The sequence below is a fragment of the Apus apus genome, chromosome 1 (genome assembly GCF_020740795.1).
Source record: "Apus apus isolate bApuApu2 chromosome 1, bApuApu2.pri.cur, whole genome shotgun sequence".
Classification (NCBI taxonomy): domain Eukaryota; kingdom Metazoa; phylum Chordata; class Aves; order Apodiformes; family Apodidae; genus Apus; species Apus apus.
This window is the reverse complement of record NC_067282.1, coordinates 204,458,297-204,473,635: the sequence shown is the minus strand read 5'-3', so window position 1 is coordinate 204,473,635 and position 15,339 is coordinate 204,458,297. Positions and strand designations below refer to the sequence as shown.

Here is a 15,339-nt window from a genome sequence, read left to right as displayed (position 1 = left end):
CCATTTCTCACCAGTTATAAATACCCTAAAGGAAAAAGTGTAGATTTCATTGGCAGTTGAGCTTTATCCTCGTGCATGAGATGAGGATGTGACTGACCAGAAAATGGCCCCATGAGTGTTGTCCATCCTCTTAAGAAAATACAGCAGCCAATGAGGTTTTTCCTGAATTAAGAGGTTCCATGGCACTGAAAATGATGGGGATTGGGAAAAAAAATTCCCAGAGCATCAGCAATTAAGTTTTACAGGCTACAAATAAGACAGGACATTGAGCTATGTCTTACTTTCCAATCTGTAATGTTGAGAACACCAGCAACATCCCAAGGGAAGAGAGAGAAAAGAACCAGCTCTGAGATCTAATCTTTCCCCACACTTGTGAAACTGGGCAGATCTCACTCCTGTTCACACCTTCAGGCCTAACTTTCTGTGACTGCTCTTGATGAGCTGTTTTTTCCACTACAGTTCTGCAGAAGCAACTGAATGGAGCAGAACCTCCATGCTCTGCATCTGTTGGGTGATGCACTCACTGCTGTGTTCAGTTCTGGAGCCCTAAACATAAGAAGGACATGGAGCTCCTGGAGTGAGTTCAGAGGAGGCCCCAGAGATGCTGGGAGGGCTGGAGCAGCTCTGCTCTGGAGACAGGCTGGGAGAGTTGGGGTGTTCAGCCTGGAGAAGAGAAGGCTCCAGGGAGACCTGAGAGCACCTTCCAGTGCCTGAAGGGGCTCCAGGAAAGCTGGGGAGGGGCTTGGGACAAGGGCAGGGAGGGATGGGAGCAGGGGGAAGGGTTTCCAGCTGGAAGAGGGGAGATTTAGGTGAGACATTAGGAGGAAATTCTTCATTGTGAGGGTGGTGAGACCCTGGCCCAGGTTGCCCAGGGAAGCTGTGGCTGCCCCATCCCTGGCAGTGTTGAAGGGCAGGTTGGATGGGGCTTGGAGCAGCCTGGGCTGGTGGGAGGTGTCCCTGCCCATGCAGGGGGGTTGGGACTGGATGGGATTTAAGGTTCCTTCTAACCCAAACCATTCTCTATGGTTCTGTGACCCTTTTCCAATGCACCCCTCGTGGTGTCACTGTTGAGGACTCTAGGAAGAAGCTGGTTTGAATCTCACACTATCAGAGCTCAGCACCTTCTACATAACCCATTAGTCTTTAATTCATCCTGCTCTGGACTTCCTAAAAACAGCTCAGACAGACTGCAGCAGCACTTGGTTACTGCAGCAACTTGTATTATATTAAAAAGAATCTGATAGTTTTCATGTTGTGTTTCAAAGACTTAATAGAGTCCTTGATGCAAGTGATAAATTGTTCTATGGAAAGACACAAAAAAAGGGGCAGTGGAGTGTGAAAAGAGAGGGCACCTTTTTGGCCTGTAGCTTTTTGTGCTATTTGTCACTCAGCAAGTACCTAAACAAAGGGAAAAAAGACATCTTAAGTGTAGAAGTTGAAGTACAGTCAATTGTGAAGGGCAGGGATTTACCAGCTGAGGGAGCCTGACCATCTCTGCTGGCACCACAGGGAGCTGTGATAACCCAAAGGGTGCCTGAGGACACCATCTCAACCTCCCCCTGTGTGCTGGGTGCACTCTAGCATGAGCCAACCCTCTGTCCTGCCCCAGAAGGCTCTCTTGAAGCATGCAGGCTTCATCTATCTCCAGAAACCAACATTCCCTGTGAAAACCAAAGTGACACTGAAGTCACACACCCCTTGCCCACAATTGGGTACAAGCGCCTTCCGGCCCAAGAGTGTTTTTGAGATGCTACACCAGAGAGACAACCCTTGAGCTTGAAACTTCCCCTCTTACTACACCCCCTCACCACCTCTATACCCCTCCTAGATAAATCTGGATGGATCTGAACACAGGAAAAACATGACCCTTTGTAATGATGAACATTAATGGCTTGTGACAGGACTGGTCTCTCTGGGGTGGCTTGTCACACAAGGTGGGAAATTTCTCCTCAACTTCGTAACAACAGGGATATCAAATATGTCAAAAGATTTAGTGTAAAAAGCACCTCCAGGCCAAGTTTAAGGTGATTTTCTGCATTGTTGTTTTGCTTTGCTTTTTTTTCCTCTCCATATATTTTGACTCTTAAGGGGGCTACTACACACAATCATTATAAAACCCAAAAGCTGCAAGGAAAGGATTCTTACTTATATACCCCCAACCTCTCTGCTACTCACAAAACCAGCTGGTTCCTCATTCTCAGCACACCTGCAGTGTGGTTCTCTATTCCCTTTACTTGAGGGGATACCTACTGGTTCTGTTTCGTTCACCAAATGACTCTATTTCTTATTGTGTAATTATTTTGCAAAAAATTACACATCAGTTCTAAAAAAGAGCAACGAAATGACAAGACACAGGAGATGGAAGAATTACAACATATGCTTTAAATGTCACAAACAGCAAAGATCAGCACAGTAAAAGCCACCAGAAACTGGCAAAAGCTGCTAAATATAATTAGGTATTTAATTAGGACACTAAAGCATTACTAATATACCCTTTAAAATTTGGGGATTGAAGGCATATAAACTAAACTGAAACCTTTGTGTTTCTGCATGACTATGTGCAAAAAAATTAATCTCCAGAAATAACTCCCCATGAACCACAGTTTCAACACCCTTGGGAAAAGGCACCACTTTGTATTTGAGAATCTGGTAAAAAACCTCATCTAAATAAGGCTCCCAAAATCCTCCTCTCATAGAGAAACGAGCAGAAAGGGAGCATTAAAAACCCCTCTCTCATACTTCAGTGATTGTGTTAGGGCAGCAAACATCCTGGTGGAGATGGAATGAGAGAGACATTGCAGTGCAGCTTTAACATGAGCAGAAGAAGCCAGGACTGTGGCTCTGGACTGATTTTGCTAGAAGGGCTAAACTGGAGGGGTAAGGAAAATGCACGTGTTGACATTACTGCTCAAAGAAAGGCAACAAAGCTGGTGAAGGGAACAAGTCCTGTGAAGAGCAGCTGAGAGAAATGAGGTTGCTTAGCCTGGAGACAAAAAGGTTCAGGGGAGACCTTCTCACTCTTTACAACTGCCTGAAAGGAGGTTGGAGCAAGGGGGAGTTGGTCTCTTCTCCAACCAATAGAACGAGAGAAAATGGCTTCAAGTTGCTCCAGAGGAGGTTTAGATTGGACATTAGGAAATTTTTTTCCCTGAAAAGGTTGTCAGGCCCTGGAAAAGGCTGCCTGGAGCAGGGGTGGAGTCACCATCCCTGGAGGGATTTCTAAGCTGTGTAGATGTGGTGCTAAGGTACATAGGTTAGTGGTGGCCTTGGCAGCACAGAAGTAACAGCTGGCATTGGCGATCTTAGAGATCTTTCCCAGCCAAAATAATTCTATGATTCTATAATACAGCTGTGGAGAGGAAGCCTTTAAGTCTAGACCAAGTTCTCATGCTCTAGGAAACAATGAGGGATGCAGGTTTCCTACCTGGACAGTGCTGGTTGAGAGACCTCATGACAAACCCCATACTACAAGTATCTTATTAACATTCTATTTACTGAGTCTCCTCTTCCCTTTGTCAAACTGCCCCAATTATCAATCAATGCATCTTTGCATGAAATCAAGCTTCAACATGTACCCTTGAGATCTGAGTATAAAAGCAGTGACTAGAAGTAGCAAAGCTTCTGGCAGAGCATGGAACTGAACCTCCAACTCCTCAAGGCACCATTTCTTTGCCACCACAACAAAAAAGCTCCAAATGGGTTAAATCCCTGCAGGTTTGTGCAACATCTGGTTGTCCTACTTACTCAAAGGATTAAAAAAATGTAAGAATCATTCCACTGAGATTCCAAAGGGGGAATTCCAGTGTGAAGGCCTATGAAGTGACAACTGCTAATGGCTTTTGACAATTTGACTTTATCTTTTCCCGTGTTGAGCTGCTGGGTCTTGCCACCAAAGACAGGGAGGTCTTAGAAAATGCCTGATAGCAACACTGACATCATCTTCTCCCCAGGTCAGGCTCTTCATGCCCAATATTAATTCCATCCAGAGAGAGATTTGTGCCTACTAAGCTCTGTAAAAATCTACCAACTGAATGTAAGACATGTCCCTGACCAGATCTACCTGAGCTTCAGGAATTTGAAAGAGTCCTAAAGAAAGATTTTATTTCATCTTTTTGGAAGAAAGGAAATGTCCCTATTGTCACACTATTGGTTTTTTCATCTTTCCTCTTTAGCAACATATATTCAATTAGAGGAGCAATCATTTCTCAAAGGCCATGGGCTAGGGCAAATTCTGGCTCATGATTTTGGAGGGTTTGCAACGATACGAGTCCCATCATGAGACTGCACATCTATATATGCTTTCCTGCAGGAAAACAAAGAAAAATGCAGTCAATTTTAAGCCCTTCATCAAAAATCTAGGCTAAAAATACAGACTATATAAAGGATGTTGTGATTCATCTTTCATTTGATCCTTTGTTACCCAAACTTATATCTGAATGGGTGTGGAGTTTGACTTATCAGTGTGAAATTCTTCTATCTTACATTAGGCTTTGTGACACCAAGAGAGGAAAGAATGTGAAAAGGTGACAGTTCACAAGTGTTAATCCTTCTGAATCAAGGATCCTGCTATGAATGCTAATTAATTTCTGCAGCAGGAATGGAACTGTGGCACCTGGTTTCATCAACATTCAACTTTGCTGATTAAACATCTTCCGGAATCTGGTTGTTCTACATCAAAATTATAGCAGGAGGTAAAGGTCACTGGGAGCCACACTTCTACTCATTAGACTTCAGATTTTTTTCTCTCTCCCTCCTCCTTTCTTTGCCAGACTAGGCACACGACTGAAGCAAATGAGCATGCAAATTTAGTAGCACAGCCTCCCCTGCTTCATTTGCATCTGTTGATTCATTTGTGTGCGGAGACAAGGTCACTGCAAATTGAAACCTCTGACTTTGAAAAAAATTTTGCCCCATCTACTATTTAGCACCATCACTTCTCAGGCAAAATTCAGGAAAAGGCTGCCTAAGAGAGTTTTTCTCTACTATAGCAAAGGCAAAACGAATAATAATCCCATTGGGTTGAACACAAAAGAAGTTTTCTGGATCAGGCTTTATGCAAGATGCACAATTCTTTTCAAACCAGGCGTGTGTGCAGGGAACTCTGAAATAGCTTTTATTTAGCAGCCCTCCAGGCATGTGGCTTTTTCTGCCAAGCTTTTAGGAAGGTTTAAGGGTACAGGAAGAATTCATGGAAAAAACCCACCCTCTTCATTTTGTTTACCTTGCTGATTGGGGTTGACATTTCTAAGTGATATTGTACTCTCAGTAGCTGTTGCCTTCACTTCAAAGAACTCAGCTACACCACTGCAAAGATCATACTTTTAACATAGTAAAATGCTTGATGGTAGGTAATTACAACACATTACCAGAATAACTCAAATACTGCACATACAACACTAGAAATGACAACCAGCAATTAAGCCCATTGCTGCTTTTCATCAAACTAACCAGAAAAAAACTATGGAACTATCAGCCTGGGCGTATCTAAAACTGGTAATAAGTACCCATTCTTCTTACTCAGACAATAGTTCTTCTTCCTCCTTGTCAACTTGTATTTGTTTTTCTTTCTAATATGGAACTGGTGCTAAATATTTTCTTTCAGGGATGCACAAAAAAGGAACCAAATCTGACACTTCCCACTATTTCTCTTGTTGTATTTCGTGTTATTTCTAGAAGGCCTCCAATTTTTCCTTGTATTCAGAACAATTGCATCTCATGTCCACTGAACTTTGCTCAGAAGGAAAAATGAGCAGCTTGGGTACTCCAAAACCAAGCAACAGAATTTGAGAGGGATCTGCACTTATTTAGCAATGGTATTTGACCTTAGGGAGCGTAAATGTTTATTAATTGCTTTTTATTTGAAAAATACTCTCTCTCTGTTACTGAAGATGAGTTGACTGAAAAAAAGGTCACAAAAAATTGTAAAAGCCACTAAAAGCTTCAGTCAGAACCTGATCATGACTATTTTACAGTTTGCACAACACTGCTAGCATGCTGCCTTCTCTGTAGGCTTTTTATTCTATGATAAATCAGTCAGGGCAGCCAAAATAAAACCTAAATAAAAGAAATGCTTTTGTGTTCAGAGGTATTATCACATCATTTAGCATCCCTGGTACCACCACTCCATTAGGTTTAAGTGTTATTGCAAGGATTGGTTCTTAAGTCTCAATAAAAACTGGGGGGTGGGGGGGAAAGAGATGCTATTGGATTCTGCTGTTTTCTAACATCTGCTTTAGCATTTCCACAGCAAAGGAACCCATCAGAAACAACTGATCTGAAGGTACAGAACTAGGGTGGTGGCCTTAACTGGTCTTACTGGTCTCCTGAAATCTCAAGTTCTCACTATCATGAGTAATAATTGTACCTAGAGGTCCATTTAAAAATAAAATTCTGGGTGATTTGTCACTGTCCGGATTTTCTCCAGGAATAAAATGACTTATTAGAGTCCATAAACTGAAACATCTGCAACACTTAGACAAACCATTCACTGGAGTCCACCTTGATGGAAACACAGCTCCATATTCTCCTGTCCCTGAGTGCAGAAGCACTGTCCATGAAACCCCACCAGCCACCAGTCATCACCTGGCAGTGTTACTCATGTACAGGTGACAAACTACTCAACTGACACCTGGAGACAACACTTATCTCCAACATACAGAGGAGGAAGACAGAAGTTACTAAACAGTTTCAGACACGTGGTCTGGGACCAATTTTACTTGGCCTTGCTGCTACCATGAAGGAGTGGAGTCACCAACTCTTTGCTTTAGGGACTTGGTTTAACGGTGGCCTTGGCAGTGCTGGGTTAACAGCTGGACTTGATGATCTTAAAGGTCTTTTCCAACCACAATTTGATGATTCTAAGAAGGTCCCAGTAGATTTCAGACATGGTCTCCAGAAAAAATATTCCCACTTTCAAAGCCAGCAGGAGAATCTGGCTTTGAGGAATGCAATGATGAGAAGAAAGCTGGCTGAAGCTTGCAGGAGACATTCATCCTACCTTGTGCTAGATGTTAGTCCTCAGTGTTGACTAAATCACTCAAGTACATGCAGGCAGCAGAACCACCACTTCCAGGCTACAGAAGGACACTCAGAGCTCAACTAGGCTGTCATTGACCTGTTGCACCTCCCAGACAAAATCAGTTTGAAAAAATATCAACATGAAGAGAGATATTCACAATAAAATGGAAAATTCAGACCTTCGTTAATAAGTGGGGATTTATGGCTTTCAGTTCAGTTTGGCCTATTCCAAATCTGCAAAGAACTTAGGAGTGCTCAGCTTGATGCTTCATCCCCAGCAGCTGCATGACCAGGATTTCCACATAAAGAACATTTTCACCCTGAGCTGTTAATGAATTGATGTCTCTGAAAAGCCTGGAAGTTACCAGATGAAAGGAGCTACAGGAATGCTCAGCAGTGGTACTACACAATGTGCATTTACTGCTAATCTACCTGGTACTCAAGATGCCTTGGACCCAAAAGAACCAAAACAAAGGCCAGCTTCTTTCCTGAAAAAAAATATATTTATGGTTATTCTCCACCTCTCTAAAAATAAACAGAATTTCAAACTAAACTCCTCAGGAATACTCCACCAAAAAGGTAATTCTGTGTATGACCTGATGCCTGAAAAAACATGTTTTTCTGTGGGCTGACTTCCCTGAAGGCACCTCTCATGGTGCTACAAGAACTTCCCTTTCACCAGGAGCCTTTGGGGTAGCATGAAAACCCTGCAAGTGCTGGTGCAGCCACATCTGATGGGGCCAGAGCAAAGAATTTGGTCTAGAAAACAGGTATAAATGAGGGACCTGCACTGTAATATCCAAACTCAGCAGAATGGAAAAATGCAGCTTATTGGTGAAGTAACTTTAAAACCATGATTTTATGTCTGCTCAGGAAACTGAAAAGGGCAATAGTTAAAATAAACAGCTTTCACTCTTTGAAATCATAAATTAAAATTAAATACTTTGAAAATGTATTTTTTTTTTCCCTTTTAGCATCCTTGGAGGAGACAGAAATTCACCACCTTGCTCTGAGAGAACAGCTACAGTTTAAAAGGGTAAGATTACAGCATTTAATGTTTTCCATAAGGTTTTCAACAGCTTTGCAAAAATCCAGCAAAAATACTCCAGCTAAAACAAAGCAGAGAGTTCTGAAATGAAAGGTCCAACATGAAGGGAACTCCAGTTCACTACCAAAGGCTTTTCCAAAATGATGCATTAACTAAACAACATGACATTTATGTAAAAAAGATAAAACATTAAAACTCTTTCATATATTTGTTCCTCCCTTTGCTCCACAGGGGAAACGGGGTCCAAAAGCACAGTCATTCTGGGCTTTGTATCTTTGCTTTTAACAGCAAACACAAGCCACAGGAATTACCTTTTTTGATTTCATCAAGAACTGGCTCTCCTGTATTTTGATTGAAAATTCTTAAAGCTTTAGAGAAGGAATCACATGCATCCCAAAGTTTTTCTCGGCCATAAACCATAAATTGGACCTAAGCCCCCTACGTTTTTCTCCTCAGATTTCCCCTATTCATAGAATGGTGAAGGTTGGAAGGGACCTTCAAGATCATCAGGTCCCAACCTCCCTGCCATGGGTAGGGACACCTCCCACCATTCCAGGCTGCCCAAGCCTCATCCAACCTGCCCTTCAACACTGCCAGGGATGGGGCAGCCACAGCTTCCCTGGGCAACCTATTCCAGTGCCTTCCTACCCTCATGGTGAAGAATTCTTCCTGATGTCTGACCTAATTCTCCCCTCTTCCAGTTTAAAACCATCACCCCTTATCCTGTCTCTGCCCTCTGTGGTGAAAAGTCCCTCCCCAGCTTTCCTGGAGCCCCTTCAGGCACTGGAAGGTGCTCTCAGGTCTCCCTGGAGCCTTCTCTTCTCCAGGCTGAACACCCCAACTCTCCTAGCCTGGCTCCAGAGCAGAGCTGCTCCAGCCCTTTGATCATCTTCAAGGCCCTTCTCTGGACCCTCTCCAACAGCTCCATGTCATCATGGAGTCCAACGTCCTGCCAGGGCAGGTCAAACAAGAACACATCCAGACAGGTCTTGAAAGTCTCCAGAGAAGGAGCCTCCACAGCCTCTCTGGGCAGCCTGTCCCAGGGCTCTGTCACCCTCACAGCAAAGAAGTTTCTCTTCATGTTGTGGTGGAGCTTCCTGTGTTCCACCTTATACCCCTTGATCTTTGTCCTGTTACTGGGCACCACCTGTATTTCCCTGTACTACACACAGGGAAAACCTCATCACTGGATTTCCTGAACAGCTTCCACAGACAGAATATAAACTCATAGTTTGTCAATTTTTTTCCCTTCTCTCCCACACTGAAAACGAAGGAGGCTTTTCTATTTTTGCCTCGAGTTTTTCTGTTGCTTTGCAGATTTTTCTACCACATCAGAGCAGTACTTGCTATATTTGAAGTGAAAGCTGGTGCTATTATAAGGCAAGTTTTAGTTGCTGTGGAAGTTCATTTCCCAATGCCAACTGAGCTGCTGGAAAGGTACCAGCTCCTGCATGAGAGAATCTCACCTTGTAATTGAAGAGATTTATAAGGTCTGATAAGCCACATTATTAAATGTGGTTCTCAGTGTGTAACTCAGGTTCATTAAAGCATTCTAAGATTAAGCCATTTCATATTTAGGCTGCTTAAATTAAATAAATGTCTTGATTCTTTCCCTCCATCTTTGCTAAATATTTTTCTGACCAACAGATTTTTAAGTAACACAACAACCATGGTTCTGGTGTGTGGGGGGGTGGTGCTGGGAAAGAAAAAGGAAATCTATACACTTCAGCTCATGTAAGAGCCATTTCAATCCTATTTAATATCTCATTTCATTAATATAATGCAGAATGTGCTGGGTAACTGATTAGTGTCTAACTAGGAAAACAAATCATAAAAATAACAAAGGAGTGTTATTTTTGGTCCATGTTTCTACTCCACCAGCTCTTTTCTTACAGTCTCAGCTGCAATCTGAGAAGATGACCTTCTGGTAACAAGGGAGGGATCCTCACCATCTCTTAGATGTGGAGAGTGCTGAGCTCTTCTGCCCGGGATCCAGGGATAGGATGCATGGGAATGGCTCTAAGCTTCATCAGGGAGGTTTAGACTGGACCTTAGGAAGAATTTCTTTACTGAGAGAGTGGTCAAACACTGGAACAGGCTTTCTGGAGAGGTGGTTATTGCCCCAAACCTGGCACTGTTTAAGAGGCATTTGGGACAATGCCCTTAACAACATGCTTTCATTTCTGGTCAGGCAGCTGGGACTCCAGGATCATTGCAGGTCCCTTCCAACTGAAATTTTCTATTCTAAGACACAACTCAGGTTTGTGAGTTGAAATAAGTCACTGAAGGCTCATATGACATCATAAACCTCTACTTACAATATAATAAAAATAATGGTGTGCAAACAATACAGAGAACCTTAATCCTGCTCCAGGAGACCACGAGTTAAATGACTAAACTTAAGCAGCACTTCCATTCAGAAATGAGCTCAAACCACTTTGTTGGCTTGATGAACACAACACGGGTTAGAAGGAATTAATTACCACAGAAATGAATTAACACTGTTTTCAGTTATTCTGCCCAAGTTCTTGCAAATGTCAAAATTTCTCTGTTCCTTCAGGTTGTCTTTCATCGGAAGGGAAGGAGGAGCTGGAGACATGTGAAATTTCTGACAGGCTGTTGATTTTCTGTATGGATGAAGCATGTTTGAAAACTTAAAACTTGACTGATCTGCTGAAGCACATTCTCTGACAGACAATGTAAAATCAATGCATCACATATTAAAGAGGTTTTTTTGGCATGTAAGAGTTTTTGTTTGTGTGGAAGGTGGGGTCGGGGTGGGGGTGGGGATTTGCTTTATTTTCTGTCATCAGAAGTGAACAGCCTTACCTTAAGGTTTTTATAAACTGTCATCTTTAATCAGACACACACAGTAAGACTGTCAGTTCTCATAAAGCATTTTAGGGGGAGGGAAGCACAAAATATGAAGCTGTTCCCCATCCCTCACCCGCGCGCGTGTCCCGTTTCTGCGACGGCCTCAGGAAAACGAAACCTTTTCTTTGCAGTGTCACAACAACAAGCTCCTCTGAAATGTGTCTTTATAATTCAGCGACGTGGATTTTATGAGAGCTTGTCAAGGGGAAAAGAGTTAGGATTCGCCTGCAAGAAACATTCAATCCTGCTGCTGACAGATATAAAGTACTAAATGTCAACAGCAAGGGACTCGTCATCTAAATGTCTTCTAAACACTCATTAAACCAGGGGGAGAAGAAAAGAAAAATTCAGTAGGTGGGTGTCAAATTGCTCCCTTAAGATTTTGATTCAGGTCAAGTGAACTAAACAGAGAGCGTACGAAAAGTTGCATCAAGCATCTGTCACACTCAAGGATGAGGATTGACAATTCCAAAATAAAGATGGGAATATCAAGCATCGCGGTGACTCTTGGTACCGTTACGGGAGCCGAGATCTCCAGGTTAGAGCCTCTGAAGAGAGGCACCATCTCCTGCCTCCACAGCCTCCCCCTCCAAAGGGAAGGGATTGCCTACCTTGCAGAAGCAAAACTGAGGTGGAGATTTTTCCCCTTTCTTCTTGAAAATAAGGGGTATGTCTGAATGCAAGGCTTCAAAAAATCAGCATTAATGAATTTTGAAGGGGGTCTTTAAAAGTTTGCAAACAATATTTTCCTGTGCACGTAACAGCATCTCAGACCTTTTCTTTTTTTTTTTTTTACTTAACCTCTTATCCATTGAACATGATTCAATCTAGCAATACAAACTTTAAGCAGTCAATATTTTAAGTTTCTTCTCCCAGCTCGAGTTGGTTTTATTGATTTCTCTAAAAATAAGTATCTCAGGTTTGATTTTAAAAAGCTGAAGGCATCAGCTTTCACTATTTAGCACTACCTGTGCTTTAAGGTTATTTAACATTTTTCATCTACTTCAATAATAATCTCTACCTCCTAGACTGATAAAATACCAGTTTTTCCTAACATTCTTGGTAGCATTTAACATAGTCTAAATATACTGAAAGTAACTAGCTACTCTAATTTTCACACTCCTTTTGCTTCCCAAATAAAAAATTCCCCCATATGATAAAATACTAATTTTATAGCACACAACTACAAGATATTACAGCATATTTGAAAATCACATTAGTTCATTATTATAGCTGTACAACTACACTAAGAAAAGGGATTATCACAGCAAGGTAAATAAGGCTCCTTAGATATATACATAGTTTTATATCAGTTGCAGTGATGAACTGCTCAGCTGCAGCAGCGTTTGATGCTCACAAAGACCAAAGAGACTTCAATGCCCTGTAGGAACCCATGAAAACTTTGCCATCCCAACATTTCCAAAGAAACAGAGGATTTAAATTCTGCATGCAATAGCTTTTATCCTGACATAACCTGAGCGAAACTAAAGCTTCACATTATTATTCTCAAAGCATGGAAAGCTAAAATATGATCATAATACATCTGTGCCTGAGTGCACATATTCTGCAGGCTGTGCAGACTCCCTCCAAGTGGAGTCTGAAATTTGACCTTCAGCAGCTCAGAGCCAATTGCCACCAGCCTGTGAGGAACTTGCTGATATCAACAAGCAGCAAAAGTAAATTACTATCCTCCTTGATTACCCCCTAAAGCATTTATTTTATTCATTAAAAGAGCAATCACTCTTGTATTAACAAAACTGGAAGAAACAGGAAATGCCAAAATTGCTATCAGGTAAAAAGCTACTTCTTTAAGCGATGGGAACCAGACTAAATGAATATAATCATTCCAGTGTTACATTTAAATGTCAAATTGTTACCTGCTCTTCACCCTCCCCAGCTCTGACCCATCTGAAAGAGCAAGAACAAGCAAACTTTGCCATCCCTTGGAGCACGCACACACCCAGGTGTGTGACTTCAGTCTCTGCACCTCAAACCACACCAGCAGAGTCAAAGCAGTCATTTTGCCTTTCCTTCCTCCCCTCCCTTTTTTCTTTTTTTTGTAATCTCATAAATCAACACTTAGTTTTTCACTGTCTTACTCCTCAGACCTTGAAATGAAAGGCAGCGAAGAAGGGGGAGATCCCCTAAGCCAGACACAGCCCATTCCACAGCGAGGGACAGAGTGCCAAGCCAATCCAGCCTCTCCACTCCACTTCTTCACAAGGATATAACCTTGCTCGGAAGCAACTGCTTTTTCCAAATCAATGAACACTTCACTTTCTCTTCCATCCTACAACCCTTTTAATTGCTGCCTGATCTTAATGAAGTGTGGCTGATATTAATAAATGGAAACCCTCGCAGCCTTAATAGCCAATATCCAAACAACGCTCAACTGAGTTAGCATCAGTGGTGCTTTCCTGATTCCAAACACCATCCTCTCCTCCTGTCCCTCCCCCTGAAGCCTCAAGACTGCAGACATCTGTTCTTCAATTGTCTGGTAATAAACATACTCCATAAAGCATATGTAAAACGATTATTACCCTGAAGAGCCAAGTGCCTTTCAAATGCCAGCTGAAACAAATAAACAACAACAACAAAAAAATCCCCACCAAACAAATGTTACAACAGACATCACTCAGGCTGTTCAATATTCCACAACATTCAAGGCTTCAGAATTGGTCCCACATATTTCCTTCCTCCAAAAGGAGATGCCAGTCCATGGACCAGTAACACCAGTGGCTCCCACAACCCAAGCAGATGCTGGTGAGCAGCAAAGGATGAAGAAAGCAACTGGATTATTTTGGTAACTTTTATACTTGGACTCTTGCAATATGTAATTAAGGCAAATTAGATGTGTATTCCTCTTCAAAGTGCAATTAGCTTTTCATATGTAGTTAGTACAACCTATTCCCAGGAATCATCTCTGCCAGAATACCCACTTGTCTTCCCCAAAACGCACTGTGTTCATTTATCACGTGTGTAGTTGTGTCATTAAGTCCTGGTAATTAATCTGGGGTTTGGTGTGTCTCAATTGTCCTAGTGGAAATTAGGGACCTACATCCCAAATGGCCTAACACCCCACTTCCCAACTCTGTCTCGTTGCTCTAAATGAATTAGAGGCAAGAAAGACTTTGCAAACCAGTTGTGTGTGTTTGCCCTTTACACTCTCTATGGTCCTAAGTGAAGACTTTCTCTAAATAAGGTTATTTAGTTGTCGTTACTGGAGATAGGGGGGTTAACTGACAGCCCCCTGAAAGCCTGCTGACTCTTCAAAAGGATCTGTATCTGAGCTTAAACTTGGTTTGTAAATAAAAAAGCATCAAAAAAGGGCTATCATAACCAGTAAACCTAAGCCAGTCATTGTGCAGCTCCCTGATGAGACAGAGACACTTCTCATATCGGTTGTACAAAACAGACAAATTCAGACTGATAAATCTGAAAGCCCTGGCTACAACTCTCTACCTAACATTACTGTGCTGAATTACATTCCGAAACCATCACTTAATGCTTTAAATCACCCCACCAGTGCCTGGTTTCCCAGTGATCCAGTTAGCTTAATACTTTTAGAAGCACCCAGCTTCCTAACCAAATCAGCCGGCCCATCGCAGGCTAAAAATTCTCTCAACATATTTGTGTGAATTTGATTTAAATAAGAAAAGACCCACAAGCTTCTAAATAAAATACTGATCATCCTGAATTCAAAATAAATTCGTTTATAATCTGTGCAAGTGATACAGATGAAAAAATGATTGAGGCAGGGAATTAAGAACCTTGAGAAGAAATGGAAAATAAAGCCAGTGAAAACTTCACAGCCCTGCAGCAATTACCTCCTTGAGAGGTTGACACTTAATGCAATAACATCCAGAAAAGGGCAAATGAGATGTAATCAACAAGGAATCCACACCTAAGATAAGTGCCAGAAATTATTGCAAATGTCAATATTTTTGCAAATCGACCATATTCTGCATTTTACAACAACAGGAGTCAGTGGGTAAAGCCAGTCTGCTGGTAGGACAGGGTCGGTGCTAACAACTCTTATCAGGATCTGAATTTCCTTTAGGAAATTCTTATCAGCAAGTGAAAACCAGTCCTACCATCATCTCATGCTGCATCCCAGGCACCACACACACTAAATCATAGAATCATAGAATGCCAGGTTGGAAGGAACCTCAAGGATCATCTGGTCCAAGCTCTCTAGGTGCTGCTCTAGTTGGTATCAGGTGGCTCAGCACCCTGTCCAGCTGAGACTTCAGACTGTCCCATGTGGGGGAATCCACCACTTCCCTTGGGAGACTATTCCAACATTTGATTGTCCTCAGAGCGAAAACTTTAACTCTTGTGTCCAATTGGACTCTCCCCATAGAATGGTGAAGTTTGGAAGGGACCTTCAAGATCACCAG

At 42.1% G+C, this 15,339-nt stretch overlaps 1 protein-coding gene across 1 annotated transcript in view; it reads right to left on the bottom strand.

Annotated features, from left to right (window-relative positions):
• Positions 1 to 15,339, bottom strand: part of EXOC4 (exocyst complex component 4) — a 409,379-nt gene that overhangs the window by 193,074 nt on the left and 200,966 nt on the right. The window lies entirely within an intron of this gene.